We start from the raw sequence: 18,787 nt of genomic DNA, 5'->3' as shown, positions 1-18,787 counted from the left end.
AAAAGACACTTATCATAAGATATCACTTATAGAGGGAATGTAAAAACCGCTACCCTTGAACTGAATTACAAAACAGAACAGAGTCACACGTTTAGAAAACACACTATGGCTGCTTAACGGGAAAGGTGAGGTGCGGTGATGCATAAAACAAGGGTTTCAAATTAGCTCAGATACCGTTCCAGAAACCCAATATGTAATAGACAAGACCTACTCCTTGCTCAGTGAACTGGACTCAACACCCCCTATTCACCGCCCAAGAATATATCTGACTAGTAAGAATCTTAAAACCTATGTATTGATATCTCTCTGTAAGTGAGTCAAATGGGTGTAAAGCGGCATAAACACAGCAGTGAAAAGCAGCTAAACCCCATTATAAAAATCAATTACTTTTCAAAACCCGTGAAACAAAGACAGTGAAAGAGAGAGAAATTCTTACAAAATTCGTTCAGGGGCTGTGATGCCACCTGGATTGACCATATCTAGACCCACAGCTGATTGAGACATAAGGGTGGACACTCTTGGGGCTGAGAGGTTTGGTGAGGTTGGGTGAGACAACGCAGACCCTTTAAAGTAATACGGCGTGGTACCCATCCCATGGGTCCCAAATCTCCAGGTTCAAGGGCATCGTCCTACATTGAAAACATGCATGAGAAACCCCGAAGATGGTACACCGTGTGATCGGGAAAGGTTTCTAAAACGCACCTCATTTCTCATCTCCTTGTGCTCCGGTTCACCATTCCAGCCGCTTTACTAGCAATCTCCCTCCTTGGAGAATCAGCACCTTTATCCTCCTGTTCCGTACAGGTTGCTAATTGTCCGGAGGATGAACGGGAAGAGGGGGAACCAATGAGAGACTAGCTCTAGGTGTTGGGGCAGGCACAGGTCATTCTATTTTCCCATCAGGAAGAAGAATTAACCACAGGCTCAGCCTGCCGCCATTAACCAGAGTACGGCCTGAAGCAATCCTGCGCTTTTGTGGCCAGCTCCCAAGAAAGCGAGTTGAAGAATGGAGCTCAGGGGCACTGCAATTCACAAACCTGCAGACTTAGAAATGATAACTCTCGTCCACAAATATATTGAGGGAAGGCAACGAAGAGGATTTGAAAGCAAGGCAGAATTGCAGGAAACAGATTTCAGGAGGTAGATTCGAATCGCCTTTAAAGCACAGGAAAAGCGGCAAAACCTCGACAATGATGCCCTTGGCCAAAAAGGGCGTATGCGTTTTTTCCTGAATATATTCAGGAAAAAACGCATACGCCCTTTTTGGCCAACCAAGCAACCTGGAAAGGCAAATCAGCGCTACAAAGAAGTCTCGCTTCCCATCGGTCAAAAGGGCCATGCTGAATAAAGTGTCAAAACCAGAAATGCAGGACAGGCCATGGAGAAATGGGAGCCTTGCTACGCTGATGGGCGGGATGTAAATTGCCAACAGCCACTCTGGAGAAGTGTACGGTGTGTCCTGAAACATCTAAAAAACTCAGCTTAGAGACCATAGGGCACTTCCTCTCATGGGCGTATAAATTGGGAAAACTAAAAATCAGCAAGACACAGGCACCCCAAAGTTTTGGGCTGCTCTGTTGACAAGAACCTCCACTTCGTTACACCTTAAATATCCCAGGAAAGAGAAGAATGGATAAAGAAGTTGCGGTCCTTATGTACAATGGAATATCACTCAGCCATGAAATCAATGTCATAAGGCTGGTAGCAGCATGATGAGTGGATTTAGGTATGACGATTCTAAGTGAAATAAGTCACACAGAAAAAGACACTTATCATAAGATATCACTTATAGAGGGAATGTAAAAACCGCTACCCTTGAACTGAATTACAAAACAGAACAGAGTCACACGTTTAGAAAACACACTATGGCTGCTTAACGGGAAAGGTGAGGTGGGGTGATGCATAAAACAAGGGTTTCAAATTAGCTCAGATACCGTTCCATAAACCCAATATGTAATAGACAAGACCTACTCCTTGCTCAGTGAACTGGACTCAACACCCCCTATTCACCGCCCAAGAATATATCTGACTAGTAAGAATCTTAAAACTTATGTATTGATATCTCTCTGTAAGTGAGTCAAATGGGTGTAAAGCGGCATAAACACAGCAGTGAAAAGCAGCTAAACCCCATTATAAAAATCAATTACTTTTCAAAACCCGTGAAACAAAGACAGTGAAAGAGAGAGAAATTCTTACAAAATTCGTTCAGGGGCTGTGATGCCACCTGGATTGACCATATCTAGACCCACAGCTGATTGAGACATAAGGGTGGACACTCTTGGGGCTGAGAGGTTTGGTGAGGTTGGCTGAGCAAACGCAGACCCTTTAAAGTAATACGGCGTGGTACCCATCCCATGGGTCCCAAATCTCCAGGTTCAAGGGCAACGTCCTACATTGAAAACATGCATGAGAAACCCCGAAGATGGTACACCGTGTGATCGGGAAAGGTTTCTAAAACGCACCTCATTTCTCATCTCCTTGTGCTCCGGTTCACCATTCCAGCCGCTTTACTAGCAATCTCCCTCCTTGGAGAATCAGCACCTTTATCCTCCTGTTCCGTACAGGTTGCTAATTGTCCTGAGGATGAACGGGAAGAGGGGGAACCAATGAGAGACTAGCTCTAGGTGTTGGGGCAGGCACAGGTCATTCTATTTTCCCATCAGGAAGAAGAATTAACCACAGGCTCAGCCTGCCGCCAGGAACCAGAATACGGCCTGAAGCAATCCTGCGCTTTTGCGGCAAGCTCCCAAGAAAGCGAGTTGAAGAATGGAGCTCAGGGGCACTGCAATTCACAAACCTGCAGACTTAGAAATGATAACTCTCGTCCACAAATATATTGAGGGAAGGCAACGAAGAGGATTTGAAAGCAAGGCAGAATTGCAGGAAACAGATTTCAGGAGGTAGATTCGAATCGCCTTTAAAGCACAGGAAAAGCGGCAAAACCTCGACAATGATGCCCTTGGCCAAAAAGGGCGTATGCGTTTTTTCCTGAATATATTCAGGAAAAAACGCATACGCCCTTTTTGGCCAACCAAGCAACCTGGAAAGGCAAATCAGCGCTACAAAGAAGTCTCGCTTCCCATCGGTCAAAAGGGCCATGATGAATAAAGTGTCAAAACCAGAAATGCTGGACAGGCCTTGGAGAAATGGGAGCCATGCTACGCTGATGGGCGGGATGTAAATTGCCAACAGCCACTCTGGAGAAGTGTACAGTGTGTCCTGAAACATCTAAAAAACTCAGCTTAGAGACCATAGGGCACTTCCTCTCATGGGCGTATAAATGGGGAAAACTAAAAATCAGCAAGACACAGGCACCCCAAAGTTTTGGGCTGCTCTGTTGACAAGAACCTCCACTTCGTTACACCTTAAATATCCCAGGAAAGAGAAGAATGGATAAAGAAGTTGTGGTCCTTATGTACAATGGAATATCACTCAGCCATGAAATCAACGTCATAAGGCTAGTAGCAGCATGATGAGTGGATTTAGGTACGACGATTCTAAGTGAAATAAGTCACACAGAAAAAGACACTTATCATGAGATATCACTTATAGAGGGAATGTAAAAACCGCTACCCTTGAACTGAATTACAAAACAGAACAGAGTCACACGTTTAGAAAACACACTATGGCTGCTTAACGGGAAAGGTGAGGTGGGGTGATGCATAAAACAAGGGTTTCAAATTAGCTCAGATACCGTTCCATAAACCCAATATGTAATAGACAAGACCTACTCCTTGCTCAGTGAACTGGACTCAACACCCCCTATTCACCGCCCAAGAATATATCTGACTAGTAAGAATCTTAAAACCTATGTATTGATATCTCTCTGTAAGTGAGTCAAATGGGTGTAAAGCGGCATAAACACAGCAGTGAAAAGCAGCTAAACCCCATTATAAAAATCAATTACTTTTCAAAACCCGTGAAACAAAGACAGTGAAAGAGAGAGAAATTCTTACAAAATTCGTTCAGGGGCTGTGATGCCACCTGGATTGACCATATCTAGACCCACAGCTGATTGAGACATAAGGGTGGACACTCTTGGGGCTGAGAGGTTTGGTGAGGTTGGGTGAGACAACGCAGACCCTTTAAAGTAATACGGCGTGGTACCCATCCCATGGGTCCCAAATCTCCAGGTTCAAGGGCATCGTCCTACATTGAAAACATGCATGAGAAACCCCGAAGATGGTACACCGTGTGATCGGGAAAGGTTTCTAAAACGCACCTCATTTCTCATCTCCTTGTGCTCCGGTTCACCATTCCAGCCGCTTTACTAGCAATCTCCCTCCTTGGAGAATCAGCACCTTTATCCTCCTGTTCCGTACAGGTTGCTAATTGTCCTGAGGATGAACGGGAAGAGGGGGAACCAATGAGAGACTAGCTCTAGGTGTTGGGGCAGGCACAGGTCATTCTATTTTCCCATCAGGAAGAAGAATTAACCACAGGCTCAGCCTGCCGCCATTAACCAGAGTACGGCCTGAAGCAATCCTGCGCTTTTGCGGCCAGCTCCCAAGAAAGCGAGTTGAAGAATGGAGCTCAGGGGCACTGCAATTCACAAACTTGCAGACTTAGAAATGATAACTCTCGTCCACAAATATATTGAGGGAAGGCAACGAAGAGGATTTGAAAGCAAGGCAGAATTGCAGGAAAAAGATTTCAGGAGGTAGATTCGAATCGCCTTTAAAGCACAGGAAAAGCGGCAAAACCTCGACATTGATGCCCTTGGCCAAAAAGGGCGTATGCGTTTTTTCCTGAATATATTCAGGAAAAAACGCATACGCCCTTTTTGGCCAACCAAGCAACCTGGAAAGGCAAATCAGCGCTACAAAGAAGTCTCGCTTCCCATCGGTCAAAAGGGCCATGCTGAATAAAGTGTCAAAACCAGAAATGCAGGACAGGCCATGGAGAAATGGGAGCCATGCTACGCTGATGGGCGGGATGTAAATTGCCAACAGCCACTCTGGAGAAGTGTACGGTGTGTCCTGAAACATCTAAAAAACTCAGCTTAGAGACCATAGGGCACTTCCTCTCATGGGCGTATAAATTGGGAAAACTAAAAATCAGCAAGACACAGGCACCCCAAAGTTTTGGGCTGCTCTGTTGACAAGAACCTCCACTTCGTTACACCTTAAATATCCCAGGAAAGAGAAGAATGGATAAAGAAGTTGCGGTCCTTATGTACAATGGAATATCACTCAGCCATGAAATCAATGTCATAAGGCTGGTAGCAGCATGATGAGTGGATTTAGGTATGACGATTCTAAGTGAAATAAGTCACACAGAAAAAGACACTTATCATAAGATATCACTTATAGAGGGAATGTAAAAACCGCTACCCTTGAACTGAATTACAAAACAGAACAGAGTCACACGTTTAGAAAACACACTATGGCTGCTTAACGGGAAAGGTGAGGTGGGGTGATGCATAAAACAAGGGTTTCAAATTAGCTCAGATACCGTTCCATAAACCCAATATGTAATAGACAAGACCTACTCCTTGCTCAGTGAACTGGACTCAACACCCCCTATTCACCGCCCAAGAATATATCTGACTAGTAAGAATCTTAAAACTTATGTATTGATATCTCTCTGTAAGTGAGTCAAATGGGTGTAAAGCGGCATAAACACAGCAGTGAAAAGCAGCTAAACCCCATTATAAAAATCAATTACTTTTCAAAACCCGAGAAACAAAGACAGTGAAAGAGAGAGAAATTCTTACAAAATTCGTTCAGGGGCTGTGATGCCACCTGGATTGACCATATCTAGACCCACAGCTGATTGAGACATAAGGGTGGACACTCGTGGGGCTGAGAGGTTTGGTGAGGTTGGCTGAGCAAACGCAGACCCTTTAAAGTAATACGGCGTGGTACCCATCCCATGGGTCCCAAATCTCCAGGTTCAAGGGCATCGTCCTACATTGAAAACATGCATGAGAAACCCCGAAGATGGTACACCGTGTGATCGGGAAAGGTTGCTAAAACGCACCTCATTTCTCATCTCCTTGTGCTCCGGTTCGGCATTCCAGCCGCTTTACTAGCAATCTCCCTCCTTGGAGAATCAGCACCTTTATCCTCCTGTTCCGTACAGGTTGCAATTTGTCCTGAGGATGAACGGGAAGAGGGGGAACCAATGAGAGACTAGCTCTAGGTGTTGGGACAGGCACAGGTCACTCTATTTTCCCATCAGGAAGAAGAATTAACCACAGGCTCAGCCTGCCGCCAGGAACCAGAAGACGGCCTGAAGCAATCCTGCGCTTTTGCGGCCAGCTCTCCAAGAAAGCGAGTTGAATAATGGAGCTCAGGGGCACTGCAATTCACAAACCTGCAGACTTAAAAATGATAACTCTCGTCCACAAATATATTGAGGGAAGGCAACAAAGAGGATTTGAAAGCAAGGCAGAATTGCAGGAAACAGATTTCAGGAGGTAGATTCGAATCGCCTTTAAAGCACAGGAAAAGCGGCAAAACCTCGACAATGATGCCCTTGGCCAAAAAGGGCGTATGCGTTTTTTCCTGAATATATTCAGGAAAAAACGCATACGCCCTTTTTGGCCAACCAAGCAACCTGGAAAGGCAAATCAGCGCTACAAAGAAGTCTCGCTTCCCATCGGTCAAAAGGGCCATGCTGAATAAAGTGTCAAAACCAGAAATGCAGGACAGGCCATGGAGAAATGGGAGCCTTGCTACGCTGATGGGCGGGATGTAAATTGCCAACAGCCACTCTGCAGAAGTGTACGGTGTGTCCTGAAACATCTAAAAAACTCAGCTTAGAGACCATAGGGCACTTCCTCTCATGGGCGTATAAATTGGGAAAACTAAAAATCAGCAAGACACAGGCACCCCAAAGTTTTGGGCTGCTCTGTTGACAAGAACCTCCACTTCGTTACACCTTAAATATCCCAGGAAAGAGAAGAATGCATAAAGAAGTTGTGGTCCTTATGTACAATGGAATATCACTCAGCCATGAAATCAACGTCATAAGGCTAGTAGCAGCATGATGAGTGGATTTAGGTACGACGATTCTAAGTGAAATAAGTCACACAGAAAAAGACACTTATCATGAGATATCACTTATAGAGGGAATGTAAAAACCGCTACCCTTGAACTGAATTACAAAACAGAACAGAGTCACACGTTTAGAAAACACACTATGGCTGCTTAACGGGAAAGGTGAGGTGGGGTGATGCATAAAACAAGGGTTTCAAATTAGCTCAGATACCGTTCCAGAAACCCAATATGTAATAGACAAGACCTACTCCTTGCTCAGTGAACTGGACTCAACACCCCCTATTCACCGCCCAAGAATATATCTGACTAGTAAGAATCTTAAAACCTATGTATTGATATCTCTCTGTAAGTGAGTCAAGTGGGTGTAAAGCGGCATAAACACAGCAGTGAAAAGCAGCTAAACCCCATTATAAAAATCAATTACTTTAAAAAACCCGTGAAACAAAGACAGTGAAAGAGAGAGAAATTCTTACAAAATTCGTTCAGGGGCTGTGATGCCACCTGGATTGACCATATCTAGACCCACAGCTGATTGAGACATAAGGGTGGACACTCGTGGGGCTGAGAGGTTTGGTGAGGTTGGCTGAGCTAACGCAGACCCTTTAAAGTAATACGGCGTGGTACCCATCCCATGGGTCCCAAATCTCCAGGTTCAAGGGCATCGTCCTACATTGAAAACATGCATGAGAAACCCCGAAGATGGTACACCGTGTGATCGGGAAAGGTTTCTAAAACGCACCTCATTTCTCATCTCCTTGTGCTCCGGTTCACCATTCCAGCCGCTTTACTAGCAATCTCCCTCCTTGGAGAATCAGCACCTTTATCCTCCTGTTCCGTACAGGTTGCTAATTGTCCTGAGGATGAACGGGAAGAGGGGGAACCAATGAGAGACTAGCTCTAGGTGTTGGGGCAGGCACAGGTCATTCTATTTTCCCATCAGGAAGAAGAATTAACCACAGGCTCAGCCTGCCGCCATTAACCAGAATACGGCCTGAAGCAATCCTGCGCTTTTGCGGCCAGCTCCCAAGAAAGCGAGTTGAAGAATGGAGCTCAGGGGCACTGCAATTCACAAACTTGCAGACTTAGAAATGATAACTCTCGTCCACAAATATATTGAGGGAAGGCAACGAAGAGGATTTGAAAGCAAGGCAGAATTGCAGGAAACAGATTTCAGGAGGTAGATTCGAATCGCCTTTAAAGCACAGGAAAAGCGGCAAAACCTCGACATTGATGCCCTTGGCCAAAAAGGGCGTATGCGTTTTTTCCTGAATATATTCAGGAAAAAACGCATACGCCCTTTTTGGCCAACCAAGCAACCTGGAAAGGCAAATCAGCGCTACAAAGAAGTCTCGCTTCCCATCGGTCAAAAGGGCCATGCTGAATAAAGTGTCAAAACCAGAAATGCAGGACAGGCCATGGAGAAATGGGAGCCTTGCTACGCTGATGGGCGGGATGTAAATTGCCAACAGCCACTCTGGAGAAGTGTACGGTGTGTCCTGAAACATCTAAAAAACTCAGCTTAGAGACCATAGGGCACTTCCTCTCATGGGCGTATAAATTGGGAAAACTAAAAATCAGCAAGACACAGGCACCCCAAAGTTTTGGGCTGCTCTGTTGACAAGAACCTCCACTTCGTTACACCTTAAATATCCCAGGAAAGAGAAGAATGGATAAAGAAGTTGCGGTCCTTATGTACAATGGAATATCACTCAGCCATGAAATCAATTTCATAAGGCTGGTAGCAGCATGATGAGTGGATTTAGGTATGACGATTCTAAGTGAAATAAGTCACACAGAAAAAGACACTTATCATAAGATATCACTTATAGAGGGAATGGAAAAACCGCTACCCTTGAACTGAATTACAAAACAGAACAGAGTCACACGTTTAGAAAACACACTATGGCTGCTTAACGGGAAAGGTGAGGTGGGGTGATGCATAAAACAAGGTTTTCAAATTAGCTCAGATACCGTTCCATAAACCCAATATGTAATAGACAAGACCTACTCCTTGCTCAGTGAACTGGACTCAACACCCCCTATTCACCGCCCAAGAATATATCTGACTAGTAAGAATCTTAAAACCTATGTATTGATATCTCTCTGTAAGTGAGTCAAGTGGGTGTAAAGCGGCATAAACACAGCAGTGAAAAGCAGCTAAACCCCATTATAAAAATCAATTACTTTAAAAAACCCGTGAAACAAAGACAGTGAAAGAGAGAGAAATTCTTACAAAATTCGTTCAGGGGCTGTGATGCCACCTGGATTGACCATATCTAGACCCACAGCTGATTGAGACATAAGGGTGGACACTCGTGGGGCTGAGAGGTTTGGTGAGGTTGGCTGAGCTAACGCAGACCCTTTAAAGTAATACGGCGTGGTACCCATCCCATGGGTCCCAAATCTCCAGGTTCAAGGGCATCGTCCTACATTGAAAACATGCATGAGAAACCCCGAAGATGGTACACCGTGTGATCGGGAAAGGTTTCTAAAACGCACCTCATTTCTCATCTCCTTGTGCTCCGGTTCACCATTCCAGCCGCTTTACTACCAATCTCCCTCCTTGGAGAATCAGCACCTTTATCCTCCTGTTCCGTACAGGTTGCTAATTGTCCTGAGGATGAACGGGAAGAGGGGGAACCAATGAGAGACTAGCTCTAGGTGTTGGGGCAGGCACAGGTCATTCTATTTTCCCATCAGGAAGAAGAATTAACCACAGGCTCAGCCTGCCGCCATTAACCAGAATACGGCCTGAAGCAATCCTGCGCTTTTGCGGACAGCTCCCAAGAAAGCGAGTTGAAGAATGGAGCTCAGGGGCACTGCAATTCACAAACTTGCAGACTTAGAAATGATAACTCTCGTCCACAAATATATTGAGGGAAGGCAACGAAGAGGATTTGAAAGCAAGGCAGAATTGCAGGAAACAGATTTCAGGAGGTAGATTCGAATCGCCTTTAAAGCACAGGAAAAGCGGCAAAACCTCGACATTGATGCCCTTGGCCAAAAAGGGCGTATGCGTTTTTTCCTGAATATATTCAGGAAAAAACGCATACGCCCTTTTTGGCCAACCAAGCAACCTGGAAAGGCAAATCAGCGCTACAAAGAAGTCTCGCTTCCCATCGGTCAAAAGGGCCATGCTGAATAAAGTGTCAAAACCAGAAATGCAGGACAGGCCATGGAGAAATGGGAGCCTTGCTACGCTGATGGGCGGGATGTAAATTGCCAACAGCCACTCTGGAGAAGTGTACGGTGTGTCCTGAAACATCTAAAAAACTCAGCTTAGAGACCATAGGGCACTTCCTCTCATGGGCGTATAAATTGGGAAAACTAAAAATCAGCAAGACACAGGCACCCCAAAGTTTTGGGCTGCTCTGTTGACAAGAACCTCCACTTCGTTACACCTTAAATATCCCAGGAAAGAGAAGAATGGATAAAGAAGTTGCGGTCCTTATGTACAATGGAATATCACTCAGCCATGAAATCAATTTCATAAGGCTGGTAGCAGCATGATGAGTGGATTTAGGTATGACGATTCTAAGTGAAATAAGTCACACAGAAAAAGACACTTATCATAAGATATCACTTATAGAGGGAATGTAAAAACCGCTACCCTTGAACTGAATTACAAAACAGAACAGAGTCACACGTTTAGAAAACACACTATGGCTGCTTAACGGGAAAGGTGAGGTGGGGTGATGCATAAAACAAGGGTTTCAAATTAGCTCAGATACCGTTCCATAAACCCAATATGTAATAGACAAGACCTACTCCTTGCTCAGTGAACTGGACTCAACACCCCCTATTCACCGCCCAAGAATATATCTGACTAGTAAGAATCTTAAAACTTATGTATTGATATCTCTCTGTAAGTGAGTCAAATGGGTGTAAAGCGGCATAAACACAGCAGTGAAAAGCAGCTAAACCCCATTATAAAAATCAATTACTTTTCAAAACCCGAGAAACAAAGACAGTGAAAGAGAGAGAAATTCTTACAAAATTCGTTCAGGGGCTGTGATGCCACCTGGATTGACCATATCTAGACCCACAGCTGATTGAGACATAAGGGTGGACACTCGTGGGGCTGAGAGGTTTGGTGAGGTTGGCTGAGCAAACGCAGACCCTTTAAAGTAATACAGCGTGGTACCCATCCCATGGGTCCCAAATCTCCAGGTTCAAGGGCATCGTCCTACATTGAAAACATGCATGAGAAACCCCGAAGATGGTACACCGTGTGATCGGGAAAGGTTTCTAAAACGCACCTCATTTCTCATCTCCTTGTGCTCCGGTTCGCCATTCCAGCCGCTTTACTAGCAATCTCCCTCCTTGGAGAATCAGCACCTTTATCCTCCTGTTCCGTACAGGTTGCAATTTGTCCTGAGGATGAACGGGAAGAGGGGGAACCAATGAGAGACTAGCTCTAGGTGTTGGGACAGGCACAGGTCACTCTATTTTCCCATCAGGAAGAAGAATTAACCACAGGCTCAGCCTGCCGCCAGGAACCAGAAGACGGCCTGAAGCAATCCTGCGCTTTTGCGGCCAGCTCTCCAAGAAAGCGAGTTGAATAATGGAGCTCAGGGGCACTGCAATTCACAAACCTGCAGACTTAAAAATGATAACTCTCGTCCACAAATATATTGAGGGAAGGCAACAAAGAGGATTTGAAAGCAAGGCAGAATTGCAGGAAACAGATTTCAGGAGGTAGATTCGAATCGCCTTTAAAGCACAGGAAAAGCGGCAAAACCTCGACAATGATGCCCTTGGCCAAAAAGGGCGTATGCGTTTTTTCCTGAATATATTCAGGAAAAAACGCATACGCCCTTTTTGGCCAACCAAGCAACCTGGAAAGGCAAATCAGCGCTACAAAGAAGTCTCGCTTCCCATCGGTCAAAAGGGCCATGCTGAATAAAGTGTCAAAACCAGAAATGCAGGACAGGCCATGGAGAAATGGGAGCCTTGCTACGCTGATGGGCGGGATGTAAATTGCCAACAGCCACTCTGGAGAAGTGTACGGTGTGTCCTGAAACATCTAAAAAACTCAGCTTAGAGACCATAGGGCACTTCCTCTCATGGGCGTATAAATTGGGAAAACTAAAAATCAGCAAGACACAGGCACCCCAAAGTTTTGGGCTGCTCTGTTGACAAGAACCTCCACTTCGTTACACCTTAAATATCCCAGGAAAGAGAAGAATGCATAAAGAAGTTGTGGTCCTTATGTACAATGGAATATCACTCAGCCATGAAATCAACGTCATAAGGCTGGTAGCAGCATGATGAGTGGATTTAGGTACGACGATTCTAAGTGAAATAAGTCACACAGAAAAAGACACTTATCATGAGATATCACTTATAGAGGGAATGTAAAAACCGCTACCCTTGAACTGAATTACAAAACAGAACAGAGTCACACGTTTAGAAAACACACTATGGCTGCTTAACGGGAAAGGTGAGGTGGGGTGATGCATAAAACAAGGGTTTCAAATTAGCTCAGATACCGTTCCAGAAACCCAATATGTAATAGACAAGACCTACTCCTTGCTCAGTGAACTGGACTCAACACCCCCTATTCACCGCCCAAGAATATATCTGACTAGTAAGAATCTTAAAACCTATGTATTGATATCTCTCTGTAAGTGAGTCAAGTGGGTGTAAAGCGGCATAAACACAGCAGTGAAAAGCAGCTAAACCCCATTATAAAAATCAATTACTTTAAAAAACCCGTGAAACAAAGACAGTGAAAGAGAGAGAAATTCTTACAAAATTCGTTCAGGGGCTGTGATGCCACCTGGATTGAACATATCTAGACCCACAGCTGATTGAGACATAAGGGTGGACACTCGTGGGGCTGAGAGGTTTGGTGAGGTTGGCTGAGCTAACGCAGACCCTTTAAAGTAATACGGCGTGGTACCCATCCCATGGGTCCCAAATCTCCAGGTTCAAGGGCATCGTCCTACATTGAAAACATGCATGAGAAACCCCGAAGATGGTACACCGTGTGATCGGGAAAGGTTTCTAAAACGCACCTCATTTCTCATCTCCTTGTGCTCCGGTTTGCCATTCCAGCCGCTTTACTAGCAATCTCCCTCCTTGGAGAATCAGCACCTTTATCCTCCTGTTCCGTACAGGTTGCTAATTGTCCTGAGGATGAACGGGAAGAGGGGGAACCAATGAGAGACTAGCTCTAGGTGTTGGGGCAGGCACAGGTCATTCTATTTTCCCATCAGGAAGAAGAATTAACCACAGGCTCAGCCTGCCGCCAGGAACCAGAATACGGCCTGAAGCAATCCTGCGCTTTTGCGGCCAGCTCCCAAGAAAGCGAGTTGAAGAATGGAGCTCAGGGGCACTGCAATTCACAAACCTGCAGTCTTAGAAATGATAACTCTCGTCCACAAATATATTGAGGGAAGGCAACGAAGAGGATTTGAAAGCAAGGCAGAATTGCAGGAAACAGATTTCAGGAGGTAGATTCGAATCGCCTTTAAAGCACAGGAAAAGCGGCAAAACCTCGACAATGATGCCCTTGGCCAAAAAGGGCGTATGCGTTTTTTCCTGAATATATTCAGGAAAAAACGCATACGCCCTTTTTGGCCAACCAAGCAACCTGGAAAGGCAAATCAGCGCTACAAAGAAGTCTCGCTTCCCATCGGTCAAAAGGGCCATGATGAATAAAGTGTCAAAACCAGAAATGCTGGACAGGCCTTGGAGAAATGGGAGCCTTGCTACACTGATGGGCGGGATATAAATTGCCAACAGCCACACTGGAGAAGTGTACGGTGTGTCCTGAAACATCTAAAAAACTCAGCTTAGAGACCATAGGGCACTTCCTCTCATGGGCGTATAAATTGGGAAAACTAAAAATCAGCAAGACACAGGCACCCCAAAGTTTTGGGCTGCTCTGTTGACAAGAACCTCCACTTCGTTACACCTTAAATATCCCAAGAAAGAGAAGAATGGATAAAGAAGTTGTGGTCCTTATGTACAATGGAATATCACTCAGCCATGAAATCAACGTCATAAGGCTAGTAGCAGCATGATGAGTGGATTTAGGTACGACGATTCTAAAAGAAATAAGTCACACAGAAAAAGACACTTATCATGAGATATCACTTATAGAGGGAATGTCAAAACCGCTACCCTTGAACTGAATTACAAAACAGAACAGAGTCACACGTTTAGAAAACACACTATGGCTGCTTAACGGGAAAGGTGAGGTGGGGTGATGCATAAAACAAGGGTTTCAAATTAGCTCAGATACCGTTCCAGAAACCCAATATGTAATAGACAAGACCTACTCCTTGCTCAGTGAACTGGACTCAACACCCCCTATTCACCGCCCAAGAATATATCTGACTAGTAAGAATCTTAAAACCTATGTATTGATATCTCTCTGTAAGTGAGTCAAATGGGTGTAAAGCGGCATAAACACAGCAGTGAAAAGCAGCTAAACCCCATTATAAAAATCAATTACTTTTCAAAACCCGTGAAACAAAGACAGTGAAAGAGAGAGAAATTCTTACAAAATTCGTTCAGGGGCTGTGATGCCACCTGGATTGACCATATCTAGACCCACAGCTGATTGAGACATAAGGGTGGACACTCTTGGGGCTGAGAGGTTTGGTGAGGTTGGGTGAGACAACGCAGACCCTTTAAAGTAATACGGCGTGGTACCCATCGCATGGGTCCCAAATCTCCAGGTTCAAGGGCAACGTCCTACATTGAAAACATGCATGAGAAACCCCGAAGATGGTACACCGTGTGATCGGGAATGGTTTCTAAAACGCACCTCATTTCTCATCTCCTTGTGCTCCGGTTCACCATTCCAGCCACTTTACTAGCAATCTCCCTCCTTGGAGAATCAGCACCTTTATCCTCCTGTTCCGTACAGGTTGCTAATTGTCCTGAGGATGAACGGGAAGAGGGGGAACCAATGAGAGACTAGCTCTAGGTGTTGGGGCAGGCACAGGTCATTCTATTTTCCCATCAGGAAGAAGAATTAACCACAGGCTCAGCCTGCCGCCAGGAACCAGAATACGGCCTGAAGCAATCCTGCGCTTTTGCGGCCAGCTCCCAAGAAAGCGAGTTGAAGAATGGAGCTCAGGGGCACTGCAATTCACAAACCTGCAGACATAGAGATGCTAACTCTCGTCCACATATATATTGAGGGAAGGCAACGAAGAGGATTTGAAAGCAAGGCAGAATTGCAGGAAACAGATTTCAGGAGGTAGATTCGAATCGCCTTTAAAGCACAGGAAAAGCGGCAAAACCTCGACAATGATGCCCTTGGCCAAAAAGGGCGTATGCGTTTTTTCCTGAATATATTCAGGAAAAAACGCATACGCCCTTTTTGGCCAACCAAGCAACCTGGAAAGGCAAATCAGCGCTACAAAGAAGTCTCGCTTCCCATCGGTCAAAAGGGCCATGCTGAATAAAGTGTCAAAACCAGAAATGCTGGACAGGCCTTGGAGAAATGGGAGCCTTGCTACGCTGATGGGCGGGATGTAAATTGCCAACAGCCACTCTGGAGAAGTGTACGGTGTGTCCTGAAACATCTAAAAAACTCAGCTTAGAGACCATAGGGCACTTCCTCTCATGGGCGTATAAATTGGGAAAACTAAAAATCAGCAAGACACAGGCACCCCAAAGTTTTGGGCTGCTCTGTTGACAAGAACCTCCACTTCGTTACACCTTAAATATCCCAGGAAAGAGAAGAATGGATAAAGAAGTTGTGGTCCTTATGCACAATGGAATATCACTCAGCCATGAAATCAACGTCATAAGGCTAGTAGCAGCATGATGAGTGGATTTAGGTACGACGATTCTAAGTGAAATAAGTCACACAGAAAAAGACACTTATCATGAGATATCACTTATAGAAGAAATGTCAAAACCGCTACCCTTGAACTGAATTACAAAACAGAACAGAGTCACACGTTTAGAAAACACACTATGGCTGCTTAACGGGAAAGGTGAGGTGGGGTGATGCATAAAACAAGGGTTTCAAATTAGCTCAGATACCGTTTCATAAACCCAATATGTAATAGACAAGACCTACTCCTTGCTCAGTGAACTGGACTCAACACCCCCTATTCACCGCCCAAGAATATATCTGACTAGTAAGAATCTTAAAACCTATGTATTGATATCTCTCTGTAAGTGAGTCAAGTGGGTGTAAAGCGGCATAAACACAGCAGTGAAAAGCAGCTAAACCCCATTATAAAAATCAATTACTTTAAAAAACCCGTGAAACAAAAACAGTGAAAGAGAGAGAAATTCTTACAAAATTCGTTCAGGGGCTGTGATGCCACCTGGATTGACCATATCTAGACCCACAGCTGATTGAGACATAAGGGTGGACACTCTTGGGGCTGAGAGGTTTGGTGAGGTTGGGTGAGACAACGCAGACCCTTTAAAGTAATACGGCGTGGTACCCATCCCATGGGTCCCAAATCTCCAGGTTCAAGGGCATCGTCCTACATTGAAAACATGCATGAGAAACCCCGAAGATGGTACACCGTGTGATCGGGAAAGGTTTCTAAAACGCACCTCATTTCTCATCTCCTTGTGCTCCGGTTCACCATTCCAGCCGCTTTACTAGCAATCTCCCTCCTTGGAGAATCAGCACCTTTATCCTCCTGTTCCGTACAGGTTGCTAATTGTCCTGAGGATGAACGGGAAGAGGGGGAACCAATGAGAGACTAGCTCTAGGTGTTGGGGCAGGCACAGGTCATTCTATTTTCCCATCAGGAAGAAGAATTAACCACAGGCTCAGCCTGCCGCCATTAACCAGAGTACGGCCTGAAGCAATCCTGCGCTTTTGCGGCCAGCTCCCAAGAAAGCGAGTTGAAGAATGGAGCTCAGGGGCACTGCAATTCACAAACTTGCAGACTTAGAAATGATAACTCTCGTCCACAAATATATTGAGGGAAGGCAACGAAGAGGATTTGAAAGCAAGGCAGAATTGCAGGAAAAAGATTTCAGGAGGTAGATTCGAATCGCCTTTAAAGCACAGGAAAAGCGGCAAAACCTCGACATTGATGCCCTTGGCCAAAAAGGGCGTATGCGTTTTTTCCTGAATATATTCAGGAAAAAACGCATACGCCCTTTTTGGCCAACCAAGCAACCTGGAAAGGCAAATCAGCGCTACAAAGAAGTCTCGCTTCCCATCGGTCAAAAGGGCCATGCTGAATAAAGTGTCAAAACCAGAAATGCAGGACAGGCCATGGAGAAATGGGAGCCATGCTACGCTGATGGGCGGGATGTAAATTGCCAACAGCCACTCTGGAGAAGTGTACGGTGTGTCCTGAAACATCTAAAAACTCAGCTTAGAGACCATAGGGCACTTCCTCTCATGGGCGTATAAATTGGGAAAACTAAAAATCAGCAAGACACAGGCACCCCAAAGTTTTGGGCTGCTCTGTTGACAAGAACCTCCACTTCGTTACACCTTAAATATCCCAGGAAAGAGAAGAATGGATAAAGAAGTTGCGGTCCTTATGTACAATGGAATATCACTCAGCCATGAAATCAATGTCATAAGGCTGGTAGCAGCATGATGAGTGGATTTAGGTATGACGATTCTAAGTGAAATAAGTCACACAGAAAAAGACACTTATCATAAGATATCACTTATAGAGGGAATGTAAAAACCGCTACCCTTGAACTGAATTACAAAACAGAACAGAGTCACACGTTTAGAAAACACACTATGGCTGCTTAACGGGAAAGGTGAGGTGGGGTGATGCATAAAACAAGGGTTTCAAATTAGCTCAGATACCGTTCCATAAACCCAATATGTAATAGACAAGACCTACTCCTTGCTCAGTGAACTGGACTCAACACCCCCTATTCACCGCCCAAGAATATATCTGACTAGTAAGAATCTTAAAACTTATGTATTGATATCTCTCTGTAAGTGAGTCAAATGGGTGTAAAGCGGCATAAACACAGCAGTGAAAAGCAGCTAAACCCCATTATAAAAATCAATTACTTTTCAAAACCCGAGAAACAAAGACAGTGAAAGAGAGAGAAATTCTTACAAAATTCGTTCAGGGGCTGTGATGCCACCTGGATTGACCATATCTAGACCCACAGCTGATTGAGACATAAGGGTGGACACTCGTGGGGCTGAGAGGTTTGGTGAGGTTGGCTGAGCAAACGCAGACCCTTTAAAGTAATACGGCGTGGTACCCATCCCATGGGTCCCAAATCTCCAGGTTCAAGGGCATCGTCCTACATTGAAAACATGCATGAGAAACCCCGAAGATGGTACACCGTGTGATCGGGAAAGGTTGCTAAAACGCACCTCATTTCTCATCTCCTTGTGCTCCGGTTCGGCATTCCAGCCGCTTTACTAGCAATCTCCCTCCTTGGAGAATCAGCACCTTTATCCTCCTGTTCCGTACAGGTTGCAATTTGTCCTGAGGATGAACGGGAAGAGGGGGAACCAATGAGAGACTAGCTCTAGGTGTTGGGACAGGCACAGGTCACTCTATTTTCCCATCAGGAAGAAGAATTAACCACAGGCTCAGCCTGCCGCCAGGAACCAGAAGACGGCCTGAAGCAATCCTGCGCTTTTGCGGCCAGCTCTCCAAGAAAGCGAGTTGAATAATGGAGCTCAGGGGCACTGCAATTCACAAACCTGCAGACTTAAAAATGATAACTCTCGTCCACAAATATATTGAGGGAAGGCAACAAAGAGGATTTGAAAGCAAGGCAGAATTGCAGGAAACAGATTTCAGGAGGTAGATTCGAATCGCCTTTAAAGCACAGGAAAAGCGGCAAAACCT

Source organism: Balaenoptera borealis, assembly GCF_965194805.1.
Source record: "Balaenoptera borealis genome assembly, chromosome: 9".
NCBI lineage: Eukaryota > Metazoa > Chordata > Mammalia > Artiodactyla > Balaenopteridae > Balaenoptera > Balaenoptera borealis.
This window is presented reverse-complemented; position numbering follows the sequence as displayed.